Source organism: Balaenoptera ricei, chromosome 12, assembly GCF_028023285.1.
Source record: "Balaenoptera ricei isolate mBalRic1 chromosome 12, mBalRic1.hap2, whole genome shotgun sequence".
Taxonomy (NCBI): Eukaryota; Metazoa; Chordata; class Mammalia; order Artiodactyla; family Balaenopteridae; genus Balaenoptera; species Balaenoptera ricei.
Window position 1 is genome coordinate 12635906 of NC_082650.1, and position 24881 is coordinate 12660786.

The 24881-nt window shown below is 39.1% G+C and overlaps 1 protein-coding gene across 8 annotated transcripts in view; it reads left to right on the forward strand.

The window, feature by feature from the left end:
• CNKSR3 (CNKSR family member 3) overlaps positions 1 to 24881 on the forward strand; it is a 169243-nt gene that overhangs the window by 42060 nt on the left and 102302 nt on the right. For 5 of the 8 annotated variants that reach the window (XM_059940960.1, XM_059940955.1, XM_059940959.1 and 2 more), the window contains 4 exons: positions 7398 to 7484; positions 14341 to 14531; positions 14694 to 14778; positions 24325 to 24392. The gene's annotated coding sequence lies outside the window, so the exon portion shown is untranslated. The remainder of the gene's footprint in view (positions 1 to 7397; positions 7485 to 14340; positions 14532 to 14693; positions 14779 to 24324; positions 24393 to 24881) is intronic. The other 3 variants (XM_059940963.1, XM_059940962.1, XM_059940956.1) reach the window with 2 other exon arrangements.

A 24881-nucleotide genomic window follows, 5' to 3' on the forward strand; every position in this document is an offset into this window, starting at 1 on the left:
TATGGCTTTAGACTTGTGTTTAAGTTAGGAAGCAGTATCTGTTGCTGATGGGTAAGAAAAAGATCTTCACCCATGCAGCTCTCTTTGACTTTTCTTGGAAAGTGACCTTTTCCTGGTAAATGGCAATTATTAGGAGAGTCATGAGAAGAGATGGAAAGACACTGCATGGGGTTTATTAATGATGTTATCTCCTTGATATTAAGTCTAAGAAATACATCAACACTTCAGATGTGGGTATCCTGTACAGATGCTTGGCTTGAAAATATGATCAGAAGTCAATGTAAGTGCAGTCCTTGCACCATCTAGCCCCCTCCACTGGTGCTGTGACTCTTTTTGGCAGTCCAGGTGGTTCCACTTTCTGGACTATTCCTCTTTAGTTTAACTGAAGTTGTAAGTTGTTTTGCGTAGCTGTATTATAGTGGCATCTATGTATTGAATACAATGTCTGTAAACAGACGTCACCACGTGAGCAAACTGAAAAGCTGTTGACTTTGCTAATTACCAATGATTTAACCTATATTATAACACTATTTGCTTTAAGTATTTTTAAAATTTTCTTGCTGTTTTGGACTGTGATCAAATCCACGAAGGAAATGATGCAAATATTAATTCAGACTGAACTATGCATGTTAAATTTCCACTCTTGGAAAAGTTAAAACATCCAGTGCTTTTGGTCAGTCTTTTTTTCTTGATTGTTTTATGATTCATGCTTTAAATTCTGCTTTAACGATCACAACGCGATATAGTTTGACATTTGAACAATGACAGCACATTAGCTTTTGGCTGCACAGCACAGCTTGTGGGAGTTCCCCCACCAGGGATTGAACCCCAGGCCCCTGGCAGTGAGAGCGCGGAGTCCTTACCGCTGGACCTCCAGGGAATTCCCTAGCTCGCTAGCTATTTTTTAAAGAATGTAGACTTAGGATGGAGGGAAAGTGTGAAATAAAAGCATTGGGAATATAGATTTTCTGGTCACCAGGGAATGGATTTTTTTCCACCTGGCATGGTGAAAATGAGAAAATTTGTTTAGAAGTCAGGGTCAGAGAATCATGAAATTTCTGAGGTATGGAGAATCTTTAATTCTGATATAATCGAATACAACTCTCTTATTTTTATACAGATGAAGGCAGAAGAGAAAGGAGGTGATTTGTCTGAAGGTATTTAGCTGTTAGTGGTAGAGACGGAGCTGGGGCTGAACTCTAGTGTCCAAATTCAATGCTCTCCTTACTTTCCAACAAATCATGTAAGTGGAGGTAGGGGGAATAAGGGGGATTGGGACAGGATTTTGAAAACAATTATCACCGAGTTCTCTTTGCTGAGTCCAGCCTTTTTGGAACCCACAACTCTGAACCAAATGGAACTAACCAAGCAGCGTCAAGGGGAAAAAGCAGGTGAAATTTGCCTTGATGTGTTTCACACCTTGAAGCTGCAAGAGATTTTGAATCCAATCCCAATTTTAACATTTACGATTTTAGGCTTAGGTGCCTCAATTGTTAAAAAAAAAAAAAAAGTGTTGGCGTAAATGAGTGATTCTCCAACTTTACCATGCATCGCCTGGAGGGCTTATTCAAAACTAGTTATCTAGGCCCAGCCCCCAAGTTTCTGGTTCAGTGCCTCTAGGTGGGGCCTGAGAATTTGCATTTCTAACAAGTTTGTAGGTTGTCTGAGGACCATATTTTGAGAACTAGTGGCTTAGAGATCATTTTAAAGGTCTTTTCCTGCACAAAAGAATTCTTTAAGACAAAAACAACTTTATTGAGGTGTAATTTACATGCAATGAAATGCATGAATCTTAAGGAAATAGTGAGGTGGGACAAATGTATTCATGCTTGTAACCACCACCACAGGCAAGATGTGAAGACTTTTCCATCAAGGCAAAGAGCTCCCCAATGCCCTGCTGAAGTCAGTGTCATTTTCTTTTTTCTCTTTTTTTAACCATTTTAAAAATTGAAGTATAGTTAATTTACAATGTTGTGTTAGTTTCAAGTGTACAGCAAAGTGATTGTTACACATATACATATATATGTATGTTGTTTTTCAGATTCTTTTCCATTATAGGTCCTGCACGAAAAATTCTTAACCTTCTCAACAAACAGAAGTTTATACATTCATGGCACTTGGAAAGCATGGGCAGGGAGATGTTTTATTTTATGAGAAACCAAGTTTTGAGAGGTCTTCAAATGAAAGATACAAGTTACTTTAAGTATGATTTTAATATAGTATTCTGTCGAAAGTCACAAATGTTGTTGGAAAAGGAATGAGAGATAGTCAAGGTAACTGGCAAAGGAAAATTGTGGAAGGACTGTGCTATATATACTAGGTACAGCAAAGGCTTCTCATTAGTGCCTTCCTATGGAAGTGGATCTCAAAACAAACCTTATTTATTTAAATTGGAGTCAGTGGGAGTTCCCGACAAGAAAAATAGTTATAAGATCAAAGCACTAAGTGAAAAACCAGGAAACAAGAATTTTATGTAACTACCATCTAAAGAATTCTTAAGGTAAGAATTTTCAGTTACATTTTATTGCTGTTCTTTCATAGTTGAAAGAGCATGAAGCTGTGGTTTGAAACCCACTTCACTCCTTTCTTAACCTTTAGTACAAATATGCTTGGTTATTTTATTGAGTTTGGCAGTTCTTTAATCATAACAAAGAGAAATGGGAAAGTCCAAATGTATAGTCAGTTCTTGTTCTTATTACAAATCTAGTTTTATGTAACATTTTCTTGCAGGAATATAGTTGGCTGAGATTGCTGTGCTGGGGTTTTAGATATTACGGTTACATTTTGTACAATGTGTAATGTAATTGCTAAATGGATGCACTGTTTACACACTGTTTTAGGCCAGGTTTTAAAATATTCCCAAGAGTTGGAACATATCTTTTAAAAGGTAAAAATTACACTATAGATGTAAAAATATACCCCCAGTATATAAGAATTTATTTTGTATTTCTTTAATTTAAAAATAACCCCAAGTCTGATATAAGCCACTTATAAAGAAGTGACTTTCTTTTTTCTGGTAAAGATCTAATGCACTGGTGATCTACTTTTGTCTTAATGAGATATGACCCTTGTAAAATGCAAATGTATAGGAAAGAAAATTGAACCCATACTTCTCAGTTGGCTTTCTGTTGCCTGTATAACAGAGTTAGCGGTTCACCTGTTTTTTCACCGACACAGCAGGGAGGAAGATGTGTGAGAAAGGGTCTTGTGATGAAAAGTAGCCTGATTGATCATTTAAAGACCATCTGGGAAACTTGCCTCCAAATAGCTGGTGGGCGTCAAAGATGTAGAGAAATTGGAACCCACATACTTCATTGATGGGATGCAAAATGGTGCAGCTGATTTGGAAAACAGTCTGGCACTTCCATAAATGGTTAAACATAGAGTTCCTGTATGATTGGGCAATTCCACTCCTCTTTCTCTCTCTCCCTACCCCTTCTCCCTATATTCTGTCCGACTCTTCACCCTAGAATGTAAGCTCCAGGAGAGTGCAGGCCTGGTCTGTCTGGTTGCTGCTCTGTCTCTGACATTTGGAACAGAGTTTGGCACATGGCAGGTACTCAATGGAGTTTTAATTGAGCAAACCAGTAGGAAATAGGCATACAGTAAAGTTATTAAGAGCAAAGCCTCTGGAGTTACCCTGCCTCACTGTGAATGCTGGCCCAACTCTTCCTTTGGGACCTTGATTTTATTACTCAGTCTCTTTGAGCCTCAGTTTCCTCATCTGTGAAATGGGATAGTAACAGCACATAAAATTTTTGAGTGACAAGCCCTCAAAAAAATTTATTAAGAACAAAGAAAATTCATTTAAAAAACGTATTAGATATAAAGAAAATTCATTTAATAAAAAGTTATTAAGAATTGATTGCATAACACTTTGTACCATGTAATATGGGCATCATCTCTGTAGATGAATAAGATGTGGTCCCTGGCCTCAAGATAATAAGGAAGTGTCACCCTGGTAGGAAAGAGATCCCTAAAAGCCAAGAAAGAGGCCTAGGTCTGTGGAGAATACACTAAAGTTAATGCACCACCTTAGCCAAACGCATTAGGAATCATGGATCAGCCAAACTTTGTTCCCAGTTTTTAGCATTAAGGAGTCAGTCATTTTGAAGTGAATTTATTTCTCCAATATATTATATATGAAAATATTAATTCATATGTATTTCAAGTGGACACAATTTAGCCATCATGAGAAAATTTAATTTTATGCCCGACCAATTTACTTCATTTAAAAACAACGAAGGGAATTCCCTGGCAGTCCAGTGGCTGGGACTTCATGAGTTCACTGCCAGGGTCCTGGGCTCCATCCCTGGTCAGGGAACTAAGATCCCACATGCTTCGTGGCATGGCCAAAAATAAAAACAACAAAAATAAGTACATTGAGCACAGGATATATTCCAAAATATAGCTTTGTTTTGTCTTCTTTAAAATGTATGCAGTGAGAATATTTTTCCCCTGCCCCTGATCATAACTTGGGCAGGTGCCTCGACTCTGGGGCTCACTTGTAGATCAATTTATTTCTGTTAGTTGTGATCATAGTAGCAGATTGTGCCTTTCTTGACTTAAAGTTCCCCCTAGACCTGAGTTCCAGAAAATATGAAAGAATTCACAGTTCAGAAACATAATGCCTTATGGGAAAACAAAACAGAGATGGGAGACTGGGCCATGATTCAATAGATTCTATCCTTAGATTTACCAACTCTAGCTAATGACAATCAAATTTGGAACATTAATCAGCACAAAAGCAGCCCAAACTTCTGTAGGTGTTGTAAGATCACTTACAGTTGGAGAACGATAGGACATTTTTCAAAGTTTCTCAGAACATGCTATACAGATGTTTTCGAACATGGTGGCAAATGGAATCATTGCAAGGTGTGCTAGTTTGCGTGCTCCCAAGCTGGCTGTTTAAACCCCAGAAGACGTGTCTTGCTGACATCCTTAAAAGAGAGGAGACTCCCTGGGAGGAAAGGGTGGCAGCTGGGAGGCGGCACATTCTAATTCTTAGGAGACTGACATTAGGAACTTTTGTAAGGAAATCATGGCTGGGTTTTTACCAACATATATTTTTTTTAAATGCATTGTAGGAAATAGCTGAAGTAAAAGTTGTTTATTGTTAAGAAAATTACTATAACCATAGGATGTCTAACTAATGGTTTACTGTTGTCACTATCATACCTAAAAAAGTATTTTATATATATATGGGATGTGAGTATCTTTTTTAGAGTCCTAATACTTGGCGAAGAGCCAAGTATCAACATTCTGCTTTCAGCTTAAATAGTGGAGACATTTTCACCACTATTCTCTTAATACTGGAATGTCAGTGCTTGCCATCTCTATAGGAGAGGCCCAGAGTGGCTTTTCTGTATAAAGCAAAACTAATTCTGTACAGAGCAGATGAAGATCCAATTAAGTAACAATCTTTGTGTGATGACAATTTACGTAGTCTTTACCAAGTCCCTTGTTCGTATTTTTACATTTAATAAAAGAAAAGAGTACACTAAATTAACATGCTTTTGGTGGCATCTTATACACGTTACACTAATAGTAAGGGACCATTTCTTGTCATATACTGTAGCTAGAAGCTTTCTTTCTCTCCTCCTTTTCTAACATCTTAAATAAATTAATTTTACTCGGTAACAAAATAGATCCTAAGAGTAGTTTTTCCCCTTTCTGGTCCTCCATCCACACGTTCAGAGCCTCTTCTGGCTTCACCCTCCAGAGCTGTTAATGCTGGTCTCTGGGGTCCCAGTATGATCCCAGGAGGCGCAGACCTGAATAGTTGGGATGGGAAAAGTTTGGAGAAAACTCTACTTAAGCTATCTGATATAGTTAAACATCTCTCAATTTCCCAAACCCCCATCCTCACTTTTCCCGGGACACAGGTTATACAGTCTTAGCTCTGCCCGTGATCACTTCTTGCCAATGTGCCTGAATCTCTCTAGCCCGTCTAACTCTTCTGAGTCTCAGGTTTGCATTTCCATAAACTCCCACGTTACGTTCCTGGTCTGTACTGGACTTGATCACAAAAACCTTAGCTTCTGCTTTACCTAATTTTTTCTGTTCTTAACTCAGAGTATCTGCTTTTCTAATTATTTCCAAAAAAGTTTTATAATGCATGTGTACTGCATCAATCTTTGCTGTGATCTAAATACCACATAAAAGTGAATCCACTGTACCTGAAAATGGCATCAGGGAATGTGTGGTTGGGGAAGGAATTTAGTATTTAAAAACTAAAAGCCGGACTCCCCTGGTGGCACAGTGGTTAAGAATCCGCCTGCCAACGCAGAGGACATGGGTTCGAGCCCTGGTCCAGGAAGATCCCACATGCCACAGAGCAACTAAGCCCATAAGCCACAACTACTGAGCCTGTGCTCCAAAGCCTCCGAGCCACAACTACTGAGCCTGCGCACTGCAATGAAGAGTAGCCCCCGCTCACCGCAACTAGAGAAAGCCCGCGCACAGCAACGAAGACCCAACACAGCCAAAAATAAAATAAAATAAATAAATAAATTTAAAAAAAACTAAAAGCAAATTGACAAACAGACACAACAAAACAAAAAAAATTTCATTTCACTAACATCTTAATACAGATTGTGCTGCTTAAAAAATTATCATTGATTATTGCTAAATCTGTTCAGAAGATTTTGATAACGTACTGTAATATAGGCATTTTTTGCCCTCCTTTTCTTTTTTTTAACCTTAAACTTTAATGAAAATATAAAACTTTTTGTTCTGCAGTTTCCTAGTGCATTGCTAAATGGGAAAAGGCCATAACATCTCCTTATATCACAGTTACAGTATCCACGACTGTCTGACCCTTGTACTATGTTGTAATGCCTCTGAAATCAGGGCTGGATTTTATTTATTTTTGCATTTTCCCCTGGCTCTTAACTTGTCAAATAAATTATGAGGGGAAAAATCCTTCTCATCACTGCTTTTTCTCATCCTGGAAGTTGATTTACAAAAAGTAATATGGTCACTTGTCAGCAAATACCCTCCAAAAAGAAATAAAATTTAATTTGTGCCAATTAGTCATTTATTTCAATGGGAAAGAATAAAGGATGAAAAATCAGGACAGTGTCTCCAGATTCTTTTCTAGCTAAAAAAATCACACAAGGATTTTTTTTGTTTGAATGTTTTAGTTTGCTGCTGCTATTAAAAGAACTCTTAAGTCACTACTCCAGACACAGTTATTGTGGGCAAGTCTTCAAGATTCACCAACCTTTTCAAACTAAAGCAGATCAATAAAAGGGAGAGATGGAAGACACAGAGAAGGAGGAACACACACACACACACACACACACACACACACACGTGCACACTAACAAATGGCTGCCTCTGTGACGGCCCTGCAGACTCATCTGGTGTTTTATGGCCTTTATTGTCTTGCTCAGGACAGGGAACTGATGACCATACCACATGGTGACCTGTGAACACCCAGATGCAGCTGTGTGCTATTGTTGTCAAAGAAAACAATACAGGTAAGCTCACACATGCCTAGTAATAAACATAATTGTCACAGAGATGCATGGTAATTAAGCAGAAGTGTTCAACATTTTATATAAATTGCTATAATAATCATTATATTTTTACAGAAAACACAGGTTTTTAATTTTTTGCTTGGGTGTATTTGTAATCAGTCCAGAATATTCCCTGTAAAACCTACCATTCCTTTCTGTCATCCTCATCGCCAAATCCAGCTGCATTTACTCACAGAGTACCTGGGACCCCTTGCCTTCTGTGGCATCCCTCCTGTATCCCCAAGCCAGTGTCCTGCCTGCGCACTCGGACCCTCGCCCAGCCTCCTCCATCCTCCCACACTACTCACACCAACGGGGTCCGTACACCGTGCTCCCTGCCCCCAGAACCAGGGGGGTGAGCGCGAGGTCAAAGGGCTGTGGACTCCACGGTGGCTGAGCAAGAAGATAATAATCCAGTGTAAAAGGGTGAGTAAGAAGGTAACAGTCCGACATAAAAGGGATGGGAGGCTGAAGTTCAGGGACAGTCATATAGGAATAAAAGGATCCATTGAGATTAAGGGCTGACTCCCGAGAATCCTTGAATTGTGATCACATGTGCTGAGGGAGACGCGGCAGGAAGGAAGGAAGGCGAGGGCCTGTCGCAAGCACCGTGTCGACCCTCCACTCAGCTTCGCCTCCCACCCTGACCCGAAGCCACAGACTTCTAACCTGGCTCCCCTTCAGGACTCACAGCGGGTCTCTAGCACCCCCACCTAGTATGGGGCATGCCTAGTGCGCATATTCTACATGGATGTGAATTTTAGTAGGTTAATAATTATACCATGCCTATTGTGTTCGGAGCTATATAATTTTAAAGGACTGTTCTCATTTTACTCCAGTAACCCTGTGTGGTAGGCATTACTATCATTCCCATTTAAAAAATAATTTTTAAATTTTAGCTTCATTGAGTTATAATTGACATATAAAATTGTAAGATACTTAAAGTGTATATCACGGTAGTCTGATACGTGCATATATTGTGAAAGGATTCCCCCTATTTGGTTAATGAACATGTCCATCAGCTCACGTATTTATCTTTTTTTTTTCCCCTTGGTGAGAACACTTAAGTTCTACTCTCTTAGCAAATTTCAATTATACCCATTTTTAAACAAGTCAGTTGAGGCTCGGAGATGAGCCGCCCCATAGTTAGCCGGTGGTCAAGCCAGAACCCTGACTCATGAAGCAGGGAACTCAGAGGAGATGCTGTGAAGGTGAAGGGAAAGAAAACGGAAGATGGGGGCCCAAGAAGAGACATTCGTGTCTCCCCCTCCCCATTTTGTTGGGCTGGCCTCAGTTTACCTTCATCTTTGTGCAGTCAGTTAAGAACTGTCACAAGGGACTTCCCTGGTGGTGCAGTGGCTAAGACTCTACGCTCCCAATGCAGGGGGCCCGGGTTTGATCCCTAGTCGGGGAACTAGATCCCACATGCATGCTGCAACTAAGAGTTCTCATGCCACAACTAAGGATCCGGTGAGCCACAACTAAGGAGCCAGAGAGCTGCAACTAAGACCCGGTGCAACCAAATAAATAAATAAATTAATTAATTCAAAAAAAAAAAAAAAGAGAGAACTGTCACAAAGGGGAATTGGGCCCTTGGAGGGTCTACTTTTTCATCTCAGCAAGAGTTATTAGCTGCAATTTTGAAAAACTAAAAATAAAACTATCCTATTTTTGGAAATTGCTTCCTACAGTCTTCATTCTAGTCATATTATCACATTCTGTTTATAATGAATTTGAAGGGACCATAAAAATCCTTCAACTGTGCTGACACCTGGCATCAAATATTGCTTCTATGAGACATCTTAGGAAGCTTTCTTTCTCTTGGAATAGCTGAGTTCTGTTGTTTTAATGCCACCTATAAAATATTCTACCATAGAGTATTAAATATTGAACTGCTTCCCTGCTAATCCTACTCTTTTCTACTTTTAAAATAAGAAAAGAGGTTCATTTAATTTTTAAATGAGATTAAAAAAATCTGTTGTTTTTATATGGCAAGATATTCTCGGCCCAGTCTTAGCAGCTGGGGAAGTTGCTCTTATGGACTTTTGCTTTTTACTCTTGCCTTTTGAATTCCATGTTCAGATCATTTTTCTATAAGCAGAGACAGGTTTATGTTACTTATAACGTACCAGCAGGTCTGTAAATGACCAGATCAGTGGTTCTCAAACTTTTTAGTCTTAGGATCTTTTACACTCTTAAAAATTATCAAAGAACCCCAGAGAATTCTTATGTGGGTTTTTCTGGGGTATATCTACCAATGTTTACCCATAATAGAAATTAAAACTAAGAAAATTGCAAAATATATATTTATAATCCATTTAAAATAGCAATAATAATCTTAACAGAAGTAACATTTTTTTTTTTTTTTATTATTATTATTATTTTATTTATTTATTTATTTATTTACTTATGGCTGTGTTGGGTCTTCGTTTCTGTGTGAGGGCTTTCTCCAGTTGCAGCGAGCAGGGGCCACTCTTCATCGCGGTGCGCGGGCATCTCACTATAGCGGCCTCTCTTGTTGCGGAGCACAGGCTCCAGACGCGCAGGCTCAGTAGTTGTGGCTCACGGGCCTAGTTGCTCCGTGGCATGTGGGATCTTCCCAGACCAGGGCTTGAACCCATGTCCCCTGCATTGGCAGGCAGATTCTCAACCACTGCGCCACCAGGGAAGCCCAGTAACATTTTTTTAATAAAAAAATGCCAAACCAAAAGAATTTTATGAGAATGGCATTGTTTTACATTTTTGCAAATGTCTTCAATATCTGTTTTAATAGAAGACAGCTGAATTCTCATATCTGTTTCTGCTTCAGTCCGTTGTAATATCACACATCATGTAGTTTCTGGAAAACTCTGCTGCAAAAAAGACAAATAACTTTGTTTTATTATGAAAATAATTTTTTTTTAGAATAACATCTTTTTTAAAATTATTTTTGGTTGCGTTGGGTCTTCGTTGCTGCAGGTGGGCTTTCTCTAGTTGAGGCGAGCGAGGGCTACTCTTCATTGTGGTGTGCGGGCTTCATTGAGGTGGCTTCTCTTGTTGCGGAGCATGGGCTCTAGGTACGCAGGCTTCAGTAGTTGTGGCACGCAGGCTCAGTAGTTGTGGCGCACGGGCTTAGTTGCTCCGTGGCATGTGGGATCTTCCTGGACCAGGGCTCTAACCCCTGTCCCCTGCATTGGCAGGCGGAGTCTTAACCACTGTGCCACCAGGGAAGTCCCTTGACCTGTTTCTTACCCATTTTTTTTAACCTGTAAATTGAAGTTATTGCTAGTATCTACCTCATGAGATTACTGTAAGTATTAAATGAGAAAGTAAAATAATATCTTGTTCTTGGCCCATAGAAGCGTGTGTTTTACTTATTATTGCTAATCATAATTATCATCACTTTATGAATCAAAGGCTTATTTTGAAAGTCACTAATCATTCTTTAATTTTCCTGTTATTGGGTGATTTGAAGTTTCATTAGACAACTATGGCAATGAAATTGCAATCATGATCTGCTCATTGAGAGGTTGTTAAAAAGTCCAGATTAGTCTATTAATTTTTGACTGCATCTTTTCATCTTTCTGCCGAATATTGTTTGTGCATAATCATACATCTTATGCCTCACACATGTCCTTGGTCAAACGTAACCTGGGCCTGGCTCATAGGTCCATGTTTCCTTTACTCGGCGGCAGAACCCCTAGCTCTAGGCCAGCCAGTCTGAACTGGCTTTTTGCCTTTTTTATGCTTGAACGTGCTTCATTCTGCCCTGTCATTCTTATATTGGATTTGGAATCATCTATTTTTAGTAAACTTCTTATTTCTTGATTATTCTCTTAGCTAGGATAAATTTTTAAGTTCCGGCTCCTCTGGTTTTGATTCTGTGTATGTTCCTGTCCTGAACGCATTATTCACTTCCTACTTAACTTAATATCCATATGATTACTTACTGCACGCATCCCATCCCATCATTCGGGTTTGATCCTTGATGGTCACTTCACAAGTATCTGAACTTCATCTGCTAATTCTTGGTGTGTAACAAATCTAAACACTCCTATCTCAGTAATGTAAAGGTTTGTATGAGAGGCGGATTGCGTGGCTTGATGAACAGTGGAGGACATAGAAATATCATTCTCTGATACATGTGAAATACATGGTGTACTCTAGCAGAGATGGGTCTGGTTGAGACAGCATTCTGTAAAGGGTGCTGTTTATTAGATTTTGCCAGAATCTTGGTAGCAATTGTTGTGAGTTCACCCAGCCCAGATATCTGTATAAAATAATAGCTATGAAATTATTAGGAAGACAGATTTATTGAGTAAGAAATGAGAAATACATGCATTTTTCTATAGACCTATCCTAAATAAATTCTTATGGATTTATAGTAGGTTCAGATATCAATCTTTAGGTCCTTTTCAGTAAGGAGACGGTGGTAAACTTAAGGAGTATAGCTAAGAAAATAGCCTCTATTTCAGTCTAGTTCAGTTTCTCAGCCTGGACACCATTGACATTTTGAGTGGATAATTCTATGTTGTCAGGGGCTGTCCTGGGCATTGTCAAATGTTTAGCAGCTTCCCTGGCCCAACCTGCTAGATGCCAGTAGCACCCCCTTAGCCACGACGATCACAAATATCTCCAGACCTTGCGAAATGTCCTCTGGGGTTAAAAATCATCTCCTGTTGAGAACTGCTGGTCTAGTCTTTGTAAATTTATGACAGTATAGTCTAACTTGATTTTTCAGCAAAATGGGTACAAGAATATTGAACTTAATTTCTGCCTTTAATTTTTTCATTTTGTGAAAATATTTTATTATTGTAGCTTTTTGTTTTCATTCTTTTATTTTTTTGTTTCCCTTACCAGAATATTAAATTATTATATCGCACATATTCTTGTGAAATTGTTATTATGATTACAATTATTATTAATCATTATCTGTTTTCCCCAGTAGCTTCTAAGCACCGCATGGAAAAAAACTTTTTCTAGACCAGTGTATGTCCTTGTCTATATTAATGGCTATCAGTTGGTAGGTGCTTAATAAATATTTGTGAAGTGAGTGAATGAATGAATTCCTATGCTTGAATTGGGAGGCAGGATGTTCACGCAGGACTAGAAAAAGAGTCAGAAGGTCTGAGTGCACTGTGGGATCTTTGGCAAATCTTTTCATTTCACTGGCTTTCCATTTCCTCATAGGTAAAATGATGACCCGTGAAAGATCTTGTGTTAGTTTCCTAGGGCTCCTGTAACAAAGTACCAAGTACTGGGTGGCTTAAAACAGACATTTATCTTTGCTCTTAGGCTGGAAGTCTGAAATCAAAGTGTCCGCAGGGCCATGATCTCTCTCTGAAACCTGTAGGGGAGAATCCTTCCTTGCCTCTTCTCGCTTCTCATGTTTGTCAGTAATCCTTGGAGTTCCTTAGCATCTAGATGCATTGCTCCAATCTCTACCTCCATTGTTACACGATGTTCTTCCCGGCATATGTCTCTGTCTCTGTGGCTCTTCTTACCTTATAAGGATTACCTTGTAAGGACACTACTTGTGTTGAATTAGAACCCACCCTAATGACCTCATCTTAACTTCATTACATCTGCAAAGACCCTATTCCCAAATAAGGTCACATTCACAGGAAGCAGGGGTTAAGACTTCAACACATTTTTTTTGGAGGGGTGGGCACATTTCAACCCATAACAGATCCTATTTTGTCTGAATGCTGCTATTATGGTCTTTGCCTTTGTCCATTGCTCTTAAATTATAGATCATAATTAATATTGAGAAGAGAATTAGAATCTGAATCCAGTTTCCTGGTTAGGTCCCTTGGAAAGAAATGGCTGAAATCTAACAGTGCTAGAGGAATCTCTCAGGGTTGGCTTTGTTTCACCGTCACCTACACTCTAATGTTGCTATCATGCGGACACCCACGCTCCATCTCCACCCCCTACACATAACCACACCTTAGAACTTGGGAGGGCACACCGGCAGCCTGTCCACACTTGGGAAGAGGGACTTGAGGAAGAGATTTGCATGGGCACTGACAGCAGACTTGGGTGTATTGGGGCAGTATTATTTTCCTAAACTAAGGGCTGTTATAACAAAGTACCCCAAATGGGTGGTTTCAACAACAGAAACTTATTGCCTCACAGTTCTGGAGGCCGAAGTCTGAATCAAGATGTTGGCAAAATTGGTTCCTTCTGAGGGCTGGGAGGCCTCTCTTCTTGGCTTGTAGATGGCCATCTCCTCCCTGGGTGTCTTCCCATCATCTTCCGTCTACCCGTGTTTGCCCCTGTGCTCAAATTTCCTTTTTTTTTTTTTTTTAAATAAGGGCACCAGTCATACTAGAGTAGGGTCCACTCTAATGACATCATTTTGGTACTTCCCTGGCGGTCCAGTGGTTAAGACTCCATGCTTCCATTGCAGGGGGCATGGGTTTGACCCCTGGTTGGGGAACTAAGATCCTGCATGCCACACGGCACAGCCAAACAAACAAACCAACCAACAAAACAAACATACAAATATCTAATGACATCATTTTAACTTATCTTTATAAAGACCCAATCTCCAAATGAGATCACATTCTGAGGTACTGGTGGTTAGGACTCCAACATATTTTTTATTTGGAGGATACAATTTACCCTTACCAGGCAGGAATTCTGGGATCCCGTGGAGTGTGGTCCAGAAGGGGTTCCATGGATTCCGTGTGGCCGTGTCCTCTTAGCCCCATGTCCTCTATACAGAGGAAGACCACAGGGGCTCAGTCAGTAGTGTGCCTGTGAGCAATGTACTCTATAATGTAGCATATATAATTATAAACTGTACCAAATTCTGCCCTACCCTTTCCCCCAGGCTTTGCCATTTCAGAGCAAGCTGGGTCTATGACCTACTGCCAGCATCTACGTCCCTCGGCTAAAGGAGCGTGCTCTGTGCCAGGGAATTAACATTCCCCTGGGAGCAGCCTTCAACCCATGACTGAGGACGGCTGGGACACAGATGCCTCAGTTCCCTAGCTCCTTGGGAAGGATAATTCTGTGGAAAGGGTAAGTATGTGGGTCAATATCAAAGACTTTCCCCACTTTGTTTTAAAATTTCGTTGCGAGATATGTGTCTAATGTGAAAAAAATTAACACTGAATTGCCATATATAGACGTTATTTTTTTCCTTCTGTATTTTATTTATTGTCTGTTTCCTCCACATTAAAGAGAAAGCCCCAAGAATACAGGGATTTTTGTCTGTTTAGTTGGCTGCTGGATGCCCAAGCCAATACAGGGCCTGGCACGTGAGAAGGTGAGCAGTGCCTCCTGGGGATGTGGACGATGAGAGGGTGAGAATGACAGCACTCATGGGGTGGGGGAGGAAAGCAAGGAGGCCAAGTTCAGATTACTTTTTAAAACACCATTTTTATCGGAGTATAGTTGGTTTACAATGTTGTGTTAGTTTCTGCTGTGTAGCAAAGTGAATCGGTTATATATATACATATATCCACTTTTTTTAGATTCTATTCCCATATAGGTCATTACAGAGTATTGAGTAGAGTTCCCTGTGCTATACAGTAGGTCCTTATTAGTTATCTACTTTATATATAGTAGAGTGAATATGTCAGATTACTTATGATGTTGTGTTTAATCATCTTATTTTGTTTTTACCATGATTTTCCTTCCCTCTAATATTATGATTATTTGAGAGCTGTTTCTGCTTGGCTTATGATGTTTATTGGTATTTACATTTCCAAAATAATCTGACCAAGGAAGAGATGTGGTTTTGCCTGACTGGACCCATCCTAGGAACCATTCCGGTTACATACACACCCCTCAACCTACCCCCTGCTCTCTCTCCTTCCACACAAAAAATCATACAACAATTTAAATTCTTTCCCCTGGCACCAATAATTCATAAAGAATCAATTGTCATTTTTCTATTAAAGGAGGACCCCATTATTTAGTCAGTTTTTATGTAACTAATTGACTTGTGCACTATTATTTTTCTCTGTTCATTCTCTTTTTCTTTTTTTATTTCCTAAGATTGTTTTCTTCAAGACGTGTAAGCCAATCTGGTTTTAGCTCAGACAACCCATACAAGACCTGGCATTAAAGTTTTCTCCTTCTGAAATGTTGATCTATTTCTGATTTCACTGAACTTCCACAGTTTCCATTTCTGTGACATAATTCAGCTAGGAAATTGAATTAATTAATATACAACTTCCCCAGTTGCCTAACATAAGACTAGTGTGATGATCTTTTCTATTACAGTAACATTTTGGGGGTGGGTTATATTTCCTTTTAGAAAAGATTATCTAATTAAAAAAATCTTGTTTCATTTACATCACCTAGAACAGTAGGGGCTGGTGGTAGATATCAACTCCTTGTTGAATTGATAACAAGATAAGCGCAGACTTTTTAAAGCTGTCTTAGACCTGAATGCTAAAATATAGCATAGTCATTTACTAAGCATTTCTTTTATGTCCAGTGGGTACAAAGAAAATAAAATGACACAATGACTGCCATGGAAGAGTACAGAGGAATTGTACGACTTTAAAAAAGAGGTAATGTAATAGAGAAAGATTTAGCTGGACATGGGTAGAAAATAATTAGATTGACTAGATGGGTCTTTAGATGCAAATAGGAAAGCTACTGAAATGGAGAAAACCAATGGACATATCTGAGTCTGTAGTAAACACAGGAAAGCAACAGCTTTGTAAGTGTTGAAAATGAACACTGTACTATTTATTTTGGTGCTGAGAAGACTTACCACATTGTACTCATGTTATGGTCCCTCAGCATTTTCAAGTTATGGATAGAGTTAATCACACGATTTAGAGAAGTTTAGTCCATTCTCCCACACTGGATTCTGGGGTGGGGTGTGTGTGTGTTTGTGTGTGTTATTATCTTGGTTTTTGTTTGTTCTTTTTTAATTGGATTCTCTTCTCGTACTTATTTGTTTGTTAACACTACGTGGAGAGATTATAGAATTTATCTCCAGTTGAGCCTGTTCCTTTTGTCAACAAATTTCACAGATATTATATCTATCTAATGAAAATTATCTTAACATTAGAAAGGCTATTCCACCCTTACTATAAATATTATTACCACTTAGCCCCCTTGCTGAACTTTATTTCGTTTACTACTGATGAAACAGTAGTTGAAAATGTTTTTTTTAACCTGCAGTCTTCATCTGATAGAGATTATGACAAATTCGTCAAATGAATCATACACTTAAGAAATATTTATTGAGCACCCACTCTGTGCCATGCACTGTTTTCCACTGTAAATGCACAGCACAAAACAGGAATTTTCTGCTTTCAGGCAGCTTACATTCTATTGAGATGGGTTTGACAATGGAAAAGTTAATAGTGTTTGAGATAGTGACATATTGTATATTTATGTGAAAGAAATCTTAATGTAAAAATGGTTCAAATATTCTCTATTAGTTACCTAGTGCTGCAGAGCTTAACCCCAAATTTAGCTACTGAATAAATGCCTATTATCTCACCCACTTTCCATGAGTCAGGGATCCAGGATCGGCCTACCTAATGGTTCAGCCCAGGGTCTCTCATGAGGTTGGAGTCAAGATGCTGGCCAAGGCTGGAGTTATCTGAGGGTGGACTGGGGTTGAAGGAGTCCTTCCAAGGAAGCTGACTCCCAGGGCTGGTAAGTTGGTGCTGGTCTTTGGCAGGAGGCCTCAGCTCCTCCCCACCTGGACCTCTCTGCAGGGCTGCTTGGGATGCCCATGACATGGAGGCTGGCTTCCCCCCGAGAGGGTGATCCAAGAGCAAGAGGCAGAAGCCACATGTCCTGTAAGCCTTGGTCTCAAAATCACTTATCTTCACCTCTGCCATATTCTGTTAGAAGAGAGTCACTCACTCAAGGAGAGGAGAATTTAGAGTCTACCTTTTGAAGGGGTGGTATCAAAGAATTTGCACATTCTAAAGAAACCACCATAATTACTTAGATACATTTAAGAGCAAATTAAGCAAATTAAATGGTATGTTTCAGAGATATTTCACAATGAATTATACCTTGTTTTATACTCATTGTGTGTTAGTATATAATGCCTTGTTATGCCTTATTTTGCAGCTGTTTTTTTTAAATTGCTTTTTAGTGTTACTTTTGGACACAGAATCATTGAAAATTCAAGTTTCTTCTTACTCTTTTCTTCCTGCTTTGGTTGCTTTTCCACAATGCTGTCAACATTGTTTAGGGTTCCATAGATGAAAATATTTGAGATTTTTTTTTTCATTTCTGGGATTAGTTGATGAATTCAAGATTATTTATATTACTTCATGTTTGTATTGAACATGATTTGTCTAAGTGACTGGGAGAATGGAATTTCATGGCCCAGGGGTAAAATAAAATCCCCTTTGGTTCTCAAATAAGTTACTTTTGGTGGGGCATCTAAAGTCTACAGAAACGTAGCTCCTGTGTGGAATCCACTTAAGCCTGTCTGCACATAAATGCTGTACAGTGGGATGACCATTTAAAATTGCGGTCAGCTCCACTTTAGCTTCGAAAGCTGGTGAGAGATTGTGTATGGCTGTTCAGAGGATAGAAATAACATATAGAGAAATGTGGGTGAAGGATAATTCTTTGGCTACTTGGCTATAATATTTGTATATTTGACTAGAATAGATGAGAGGCTCCCCTTTGCGGCCCATGTATGATGACAGTTCCAGGGCTTATCTCTTAATGACTGAAATGGTAAATTTGGAATTCATCAAACTTAACTTTTCTCCACGACTGGACTTCCCCTTCGGGCAGTCTTCCATGGGAAGCCTTTAGTGAGTCTTTAAAAGTACGGCAGCTCTACTGGAGATTGACAATGATTTAACCTTTGGACCTTTAAAGATAAAGGACTCTTGTCAACTGTATAAGGCCTCCTTTTCTCAGAAGGGAAGAATGCTTTTAAGTTTCTTAGTGGATTAATTAGTAACTGAAAATAGCACCATTCTTTGAATTGTTCCCACTTTTACAACAAATAACAATGGAAACGAGTGCTGTCAGAAGGAGAAATAAGAAAAGAACATATAAAAGATGATCAAATTTCAGACCTTGTCATTTATGTGGAGATTTTATTCTTACTCCTAGATCCTGCCCTAAATAGAAGAAGCTGTTGATGGAGTCAGGTGTTAAAGAGGAAAGGGGGAGCAGGAGAGGTATTTTTCTTCCCCTGCATTGGTGGGAGTTTAGCGTCTTGAATATCTGAGACATTTCTAGTTGTACAGACAAGGATGGAAGCTTGTTGTCTCGGAAAGACATACTATTTTACACAGTGAGAGTGAAATGAAGGCTAAAAAAGAAATCAAGTTCTGATTAAAGCCATGCTTGGATCTGGGAATTCTTTTGGGTAGGAGGAGGCAATCCTCAAAAGTATTTATGTTGATCTTTAAACAATGTTAGGCAGCATTGCAATGGTTAAATTTAGGATGACACAGAGCTGGGAGAGACTTTGTAGATGGTTTGGTTCTGACCCCAGAGAGGTGAAATGATTTGGTGAATCATTACTTGGTGAAGAGATGTGGTCAGAGCTAGTTCTAGAAACTTCCAGTACATTTTTTTCTGGAAAAACCGAACCACTGATTTTGGATTTTTACATTTGGTAAAACAGTAATTTAATTAGAGGCTATTTTGTGGATATGTTTTCATCTGAGGGGTAGGAAAAAAGAAAAAAAAAGACCAAGAGCCACAGAATTAAATAGAATAGGAATTGTAAAAAAAAAAAAAAAAAAAATACATTGAAATTATAATTCAAATAGTGTTTGCCTATGAGACCTCTTGGGCTGGGAAGAAGGTAGGGCGAAGGGGACAGGAAGTGAGACAGTGGTGTGGGCCCTAAATGAAATTGGGGCACCTCCATTCACACCAGGTGACATTTCTTTCTTGGGGAGCCAGACCCTCAAGAGGAGTCAGAGTTGGCATCTGATGACTAGCAATAGTAATAAGTACTTCTCTGTGCATTTAATATGTTTGTTTATTTTGTTTTGATACTGACAGGAGTGAGACCCTTGGTTTGACAACCGAAGTATGATTTGCTATCGTTACATTATTGATAGCTTCTCACAAATGGCACAACTTCATTCTGACAAATTGCATATCTCCACTCTGTGTTAAAATCTATAAACAATATACAGAATACTGAATCTCTGTTTTCTCCTCTTACTATTATTCCACATCCTACTTTCAAAGCCAATATCAGCAAGTCAGTTTACACAACTATAGTGAGTCCTGCAGATTTACAGTAGACAGAAAGGAAGGGCTCAGGTCCCTCATGCAAAACAGCCTCCCCCCCGCCCCGGTCTGCCCTCAACAACTGATATTGCAGCATTAGAAAAGAGAATTTTTTTAAAAAATAAATTTATTTATTTTATTTATTTATTTTTGACTGCGTTGGGTCTTCATTGCTGCACATGGGCTTCCTCTAGTTGGGCGAACGGGGGCTACTCTTCGTTGCGGTGCACAGGCTTCTCATTGCAGTGGCTTCTCTTGTTGCAGAGCACGGGCTCTAGGCACGCGGGCTTCAGTAGTTGTGGCTCGTGGCCTCTAGAGCGCAGGCTCAGTAGTTGTGGAGCACGGGCTTAGTTGCTCCGCGGCATGTGGAATCTTCCCGGACCAGGGATCGAACCCGTGTCCCCTGCATTGGCAGGCAGATTCTTAACCACTGCGCCACCAGGGAAGTCCCAGAAGAGGGAATTTTGAAGCTAGATGGATCCTCAGAGTTCCTTTAGATCTAAATCCTCAATATATAGGCCCAAAGAAGCTGGTTTTCTCAAGGTTACAGGGCTGGTTATAGACCACTTCAGGATTGGGGTCATAAAGTCAGCTGGGATCTCAAAGAGTTTTCCTTCAAGATGAATTCTCTGAGAAAAGGACCATCTTAGGCCAGAATCTTAGTAGAGATGAAGTTATCTAACCACAAGACATGGACACAAAGGGGGAGGAGGTGGCCCTGGGAGCAGAGGTGATACAGGAGGCAGACTTGGCCTCCTTGACCATGTTGCCTGGGTCATCGCAGGTGAGGCCAGCATCGTATTTCTCCTCTTCTTATCTCCTGCTCCACCTGGCTGGTGACCGTGTGGCATGCACAGGGGACATTATTTGGAGCAGGACAGAGGTGAGGCTTGCTGGTTTGCCTCCCTGGTGTTATGCAGGTCCCCCCTTTGTTTCATTCCTCCCAGCACCAAGGATTTCCTAGGACCCAGGTAGCAGGAGCTCAACCACCGAAGAGCTTTCTGAACTGAGGTTCCTCCAGCTCCTACAATCCCCCACACCCTCACCCCACAGTTGTTTTACTGGGGCTAAGCCCAGGAGAAGGAAAACAACGTGGAAAAGGAACGAATACAACCCCATTCCTCTGTAACTCAAAGCAAAACTTATATGGAACGCAAATGGAAAAAGAGATTTGATCTGGGAGTTTTTGTTCCAGAGTGGAATGCATACCGTAAACTGATTACTGTAAAACAATTACTGTTGCTAGCATTTGTGAGTTAGTTGGTTGTGGGTTTTAACAACCATTTTGCTGACTTTTAGGCAGCAAGTGTGAGTTTTCCTGTTCAATTAGACCTTTGGGAGTGCTCTTAAAATCCTGTGGAATCATCTGACTTCCTCCGGGAAAACACTGATTGGTATTAACTTTCAGCCTTTCCCTTTTGATGCCGAAGTAGACTGAAATACTTCCTGCTTTTCTAATATGTTCTTTTTCTTTCCACCGTTCCCCCATCCCCAATGATTACAGTATTTCCAAATACAAGGGACTAGTTGTGGAAAATTAAGGAATAGGCTCCTGTTACAGGTTCACATGTCTAAGGATCCCAAATGGGAGGCGTAAATGTGCTTTTAGTGAAAATGTGGGCGTGTTGAATAGCAGGAGCTGCAGAATTTAAATACCTTTGATAGGTTACAACTAGAAGAAAGTTTCCTCTTCTGTGTGCAATTGTAACTGTGTAATGAAAGAGCAAGCACCCTTTAGACTGAACTCAAAGTTCACTAAAGCTGCTTAATTACAGTCTGGAGCACTTGAATTTATATTTCTTTTTCTTTTTTAAATATTTATTTATTTATTTGGCTGTGCCAGGTCTTTAGTTGTGGCATGTGGGACCTTTGTTGTGACATGCAGAATCTTTAGTTGTGGCATGCGAACTCTTAATTGCAGCATGTGGGATCTAGTTCCCCGATCAGGAATTGAACCTGGGCTCCCCTGAATTGGGAGCGTGGAGTCTTAGCCACTGGACCACTAGGGAAGTCAAATATTTCTATTTGATCTGAAGTGGCATTATAAAATATCTCTGTTATGCCAAAGTCAAATTAGGAAAGTACAAAATAGTAAACAAATTATTTTTACATTCTTCTTGTTAACACTTTAGAGAATTTTGTAAAATTGTGGCTTAGTGTGTTTATGACCCTCAAATCTGTATTTTATTTCTAATGTTAAAAGTGTACTTTGTTTACTATGGAGAACAATATGGAGGTTCCTTAAGAAACTAAAAATAGTGTCACCATATGATCCTGCAATCCCACTCCTGGGCATATACCCAGAAAAGACCAAAGCTCTAATTAGAAAAGATACATGCACCCCAAAGTTCTAAGCAGCACTATTTACAATAGTCAAGACACGGAAACAACCTAAATGTCCATCGACAGATGAATGGATAAGGAAGATGTGGTATATATGTACAATGGAATATTGCACAGCCATAAAAAAGAATGAAATAATGCCATTTGTAGCAACATGGACGGACCTAGAGATTATCATACTAAGTGAAGTAAACCAGACACAGAAAGAAAAATACCATGTGATATCACTTATATGTGGAATCTAAAAAATGATACAAATGAACTTATTTACAAAACAGAAAGAGACTCAGACATAGAAAACAAACTTATGGTTACCAAAGGGGAAAGCAGGGTTGGGGGGAGGCATAAATTAGGAATTTGGGATTAATAGATACACACTACTATATATAAAATGGATACAAAATAAGGACCTACTGTATAGCACAGGGAACTATATTCAAAATCTTGTAATAGCCTAGAATGGAAAAGAATCTGAAAAAGAAATATATATATACATATATATATATACATATATATATATACACACACACATATATACATATATATGTGTGTGTGTATAACTAAATCACCTTGCTGTACACCTGAAACACTGTAAATCAACTATACTTCAATTAAAAAAATGTAAAAAGTATTTTTACTTGGCCTAATTTATAGTTTTATTTTTAGGTTTAGCACGACAAACATTAATCTTTTTTCACCCTGAGCTTTTGTGTGTCATTATCAACATGGAACGTATGTTTGAAACAGAAGTCGTTGGGTCTGAAACTCTTGGCATCAGATTTACTGGTTGAGAGATGCTGAGCCCCACAATGTTAAACTGAAACTGTAAGAGCCACTGGTGCAAATGGAATTTGGTTCTTTCTGGACACTCCGCAACTTGATAGCTGGAAGGAAAGGTAGCATAAATCTGTGGGGGAATGTGTAGGATTGATTGTTTCTTTTTGGTCTATAGCATGCTCCCCCTGTTAGCTACTTTAACAGTTGCACATAAAGAAGCTCAACTTCTTTTCTGGGTATGGCCTCATATAACAACTCTTCAAAAATACAGCTATAAATCCTGGAAAAGAGGATTTAACAGTGTCAAATGCTTCTCTTTTGTGCTGGAAAAGTGTCATCAACTTCTCCAAGTCTGATTTAAAATAGGTGAAGTTTTTGAACATTTATCCAATCAACATTGATCTCTGAGTTACAAATAGGGCTCAGTTAAAGAGAGCCAAATATCAGCTTTCCTACTGTTAGGAGGACTTAATTAATGTAACTGATCAGAAGAATTTGAATAAGTAGGGCAGCCCCTGTGAGACTTAAAAAAACAAAAAAAATGTTGGAGGACTTTCCTACCTGAATTATCTGATAGGGAACCCGGCATATTTAGGGAGATAACTACATGACTATGGGGTGAAGAATTCAGACCAAATGGAATTGAATGAAAGACAAGATCATCAGCAGCCTGGATAATTTACTTAACTGATGACTTTGCAGTGAGGTAATGTCACAGATAAGAATGCTTAATGCAAACCAAGTAGGATATTTCCCAGGCAGCATTTTGAAGAATTGTTTGGGATCTCTCAAGATAAAAGATGGCATAAGAGACATACATGAGACAATATGTGCAGAGAATGTTAAGTAACTTTGAATGTTCTGAAAAGAGTCAAAAAGCAATGTGATGGGAAAAAAGTGATAATCAAGAGAAAGATCATAGATTGTGAGATAAAGTAGATTATTTGGAGCAGCTCCCTTTTTTCATTTTTTCTCTCATTCTGAAAAACATTGTTTTGAATTGGGGAAGGAGCCTGGGTCTTTACAGATGAATTTGTTTAAAAGTTTGCTTATTTTGCTCCTTTTGTGTTTATCAAACAAAGTATGGTAATAACTACTAATTCAAAATGCTCCATTCCTAGTTCTCAAAAAATTAATAAAATATGGACTGGCTCAAAATGTTGATATCACATTGATCCTTAGAACTCTCTGTCTGGGTCTAGCAGGGTACTTTCCTCTGATTAAAGACCAGAGAAGAAAATCCACCCTCTGAAAATCACATGATATCTTTGATCTACAAAGGCTACTTGGCATTTGTTTCTGAACCCTCCCTGTGCCTAGTTTAGTGCCTTACAAGTACAGAATAAATAAATGACCTAAATGTGCGACCCCAAGTCAGAAAAATAAAGGTGCTGAAAAGAGAAATCTAGGGAACCTGGGCTCTAGTATCAGTTCTACAAATTCAATTCAATTAAAAAAAAAAGGATTTATTCAGCTCTTTGTTCTGTGTCAGGGATTGTGGTAAACATCAGCTGCCCATGAGGAATTCTGCTTCTCAAGAAGATGGCCTGGCTTCGTCTGGTAATGTGCATGCATATACAATGTAATAGGATGGCAAAGATTATAGCTAGCAGAGAAGAAAAATTAGCACATTCATAAATGATCATTTTGTATCCACTTTAATTTCCAAAGCTATTTACCTAAGATTCTGCCTTTATTATCTGCCATTAGTGACACTGGATGTCTTCAAGTTTGCATTTCAGACAAGAAGGCCTCCCTCAAACTTTCACGTGCTAACAACTGTAATTAAGGTAGAAGGCCTTATTTAGGCAGTAATTAGCCTTCAGGACTTGAAGTGTAAACAGACTGCTAACTCATTTAGATAGTTAATTGGTCTTCTGGGTTGGAGATCTTAGCATGGCCTTCCTCTTCAGCAATGATGCATTTATCATCAACATACAGATAGTGTGTTGACTTAGTGCAATGAAATTTTGCAAACTCTTGTTTGACTCTCAGAATTTTAGCTTTTAACTCTCTGGTAATGATGAATGCAAATGAATTTGAAAACAT